Source organism: Polistes canadensis, unplaced genomic scaffold (assembly GCF_001313835.1).
Source record: "Polistes canadensis isolate GaletaPanama2010 unplaced genomic scaffold, ASM131383v1 scaffold_4, whole genome shotgun sequence".
NCBI lineage: Eukaryota > Metazoa > Arthropoda > Insecta > Hymenoptera > Vespidae > Polistes > Polistes canadensis.
Window position 1 is genome coordinate 2230265 of NW_014569551.1, and position 3518 is coordinate 2233782.

Sequence of the window (3518 nt, forward strand, 5' to 3'; positions counted from 1 at the left end):
ATATATATATATATATATATATGGATGTATGGATGTATGTATATATCTATATATATATATATTTTTTTTTTTTAAATATATGTATTACTATATAATCTTATTTAATATTCCGTGAAACACGTACGATCGTTCGTGGTCCGAAAGAAGAGAAGAAAATCATAGCACGCGCGAAAGAGACCGAAAATTGTGCGCCCCTATGAAATTTCTTTAATTATTTGGGTATAATGTGTGTATGTCTGCCGTGAATATGTACGTCACGTACCCCTTTAGCATTTTTTTTCTGTATATTTATGGGTATGTAGGTATATACGTGTGGGTATGTGTGTGCGTGCGTGTACGTATTGTGTCATCGAGACTATTTCACGCTTTCGAATACGCGTTTTTCCTTTCTTTCTTTCTTTCTTTCTTTCTTTCTTTCTTTCTTTCTATCTTTCTTTCTTTCTTTCTTTCAATCAATCAATCTTTCTTTCTTCTCTTACAACTGGCATTATTTCATTCCACATTATGTAATAATAATTATACCTTATAAATTTATATTTTAAATAACATTACTCTCACTATTTAATCGTCTCGCTCATAGGAAATTCGTTAATGTACTTTGATTTTTTCCCCTTAACAATGTTATTTTTTAAAAACGACACGATCGAAGGAAGTTATACATTAACGAATTTCCGACACCAACGCGAGTTTTCGTTATTCAATTTTTTTTATTTTTCTTCTTATTCATTTTTCTTTTTTTTTTCTTTTTTATACAGCCAATCGAGATAATATAATTATTCTTTCCTTTCCTTTTTTTTTTTTGTATTTTGCTTCTTTTTTCTTCCTTTTTTTTTTTTTTTTTGGTTTTACTTTAGAGATCGTTTTTGTACCGATCTAAATATGTAGTACCCCACATCTAATTTGTGTAACTTTCTTTCTTTTTGCCTATCTGTTTTCTCTCTCACTCTCTTTCTCTCTCACTCACTCTTTCTCTCTCTCTCTCTCTCTCTCTCTCTCTCTCTCTCTTTTGATAAGGCTACATGTTAGACAAGTTTTCGCTTTACAATTTTTTTTTCTCACAAGAATACTGGTCTATATCAGTCTCATTTTGTTCGTTCAGTTTGGTCGTGTCACAATTTTTATATCTCGTTTCCCCCCCACCCCCATTTCATTCATTCGCCATTTTTTATTCGTTAATTTTTGTTAGTATTTATAACGTATCATCAACGATCTCGACCTATATATCTTTCTTGATCTTTTTTTTCTTTTTTATTATTTTATATATAGATATACATAAACATATATATATATATATATATAATAAATAAATTCCTTCGCGAAATATTCAATGTGCTTTTTTTTTTTTCTTAAAAAAGAGAAAGCGTAAAGATAATAAAAATCGAGAATTCGTTTTTTTTTTTTTTTACACAACGATGACGACGACGACCAAACTCCGCTTATAAATGTTTTTAAATGCCAGTTGTATGCTATTTCGCAGACGACAATGTTTTTCACGAGAAGAAACGTGCGTTTCTTGTTCGATTTATTAAATATTGTTATTTTTTTCTCTTTTTTTTTTTTTTTTGTTTCTGCTCAATTTATCTTTCAGAGAATAAAAAAAAAAGACAAGACAAGATAAAAATTGCAAATTCGCGAGCTGACATTATATATATATATATATATATTATCAATAATAATAATAATAATTATTATTTTATAACAAAATGATCGAAGCTTAAAACGCATGTTTCCCCGTTTCGTCTCGTATCGTACGAGTCTTTCGATAAAAGTAACCCCTATCGATTCTCGAATGAAACTCGACGGATTACTTTTTCCTTAACGATTAATTAATTATTAATCCCACGCATATATCGCATTTACTTTCTTTTCTTTTCTTTCATTTTTTTTTTTTTTTTCTTATATTATTTCTTTTTCATTTATCTCATTTTTCATTCGAAAGAAGAAGAAAATACGATCTCGTTCGTTCTCTACCAATTTTATTATCGATCAATCGCATCGAATCTTTATATAACATATTTCAAATAGTTTAATAACCTCACAACCATTTTGACAACAATGAATCTTCAACAAAAAGAGCGTCCCTATTACGACAAAAATCTGTAAAAAATTCGCGTCACCATTGCGAGCCGATTCCCGTCTCTAATTGTAAATAAGCACATTCCTTATTTTATTTTATTTTATTTTATTATTATCTCCTTCTTACATAAAATAATCCTTATTGTTTTCTTATTCTTTTTTTTCTTTTTTTTTTTTCACATTCTTTAACCGTGGACGCTGGTGTCGTATCCACGGGCGATCTCGAAAGCGCGATCGATCTATCGATCTATCGATCTTCGGAAGCGGAATCAAACTCGCCGGTCGACGTATCACATGTTTCGAAGCAACGAACCACGTTCCAAGATCGTTTTTTTTTTTTATTATTTATTTATTTTCGCTGCTGCCATTCTTTCTCAAGTCCTTTTTTCAAAACGACTCTCTTTCACACACTCACCCACGCGTGCGCACTCATTCTCTTTCTCACACGCACACATACTTTCTTTCTTTCTCTTTTCAGCGCACATTTCACGTTACAGCCCTTTTTTTCTTCGTTGAAAACCTTCGAGCATCGAACGATTCGAAAATCCATTTTTATTTCTCTTTCTCTTTCTTTCTCTCTCTCTGTGTTTTTTTCTCGTTCACTACTTTGTGTCCCTTTTTTCTAGTCAAAAGAATATTTAACAAAAAAAAAAAAAAAATGAAAAAAAAAAAAACAACTCTCTTTTCCGATCATATTCGTTTTTTAACACGTTTCATTTTCATTCGTTCGCAAGCTCAAACATTTTCGTTTCGATCGCGTTTTCATCGCACCGCGTTTTTCTTTCTTTTTCTTTTCTTTTCTTTTCCTTTCTTTTATTTATTTATTTATTTTTTTTTTTTTTCTTATTATCGATCCGCCGCGACGATTTGGATCATTTAAAGTAAAAGCGATTTGTTTCTTTAACAAAATTAATTAACGTTGTTAATTAATCGTATCTTTTCTATAAAGAAAAAACGCAAAAAATAATGAAAGAACCATATTTTTCTAATCGTATTATCGATTTACAATTACTTCTTACATAGATCGTACCCTTATACAAACTCGTATTCTCGCTTACTTAAACATGCGTATTATATCGTGTATATTTGTGTGTGTGTGTGTGTGTAGTTATCTGTTGGTATGTGAGAGTTTCTATTTAAAGTGTATACACGCTAAATGTTTGGCAAATTTTGCCACTTTTTTATTTCTTTCTTTCTTTATTTCATTCATTCATTTGTTGCTCAATTATGTGTGTTCGGTAAAGAAAGCTTTACGCTAGTGAATATGAAAGTCTTCGAAAATCTCTCGCGCGAACGCTTTTTTTTTTTATTTGTATAGAACGTATATGTATGTATGCGTGTAAATACATATTTACTTTTTGCAGTTAAAAAGGGGAGTTTGTGAGGGATGTTTTAATATCGTGGAATAGAAAAGGACATGCGCGAGTGTACGTGTAATATGT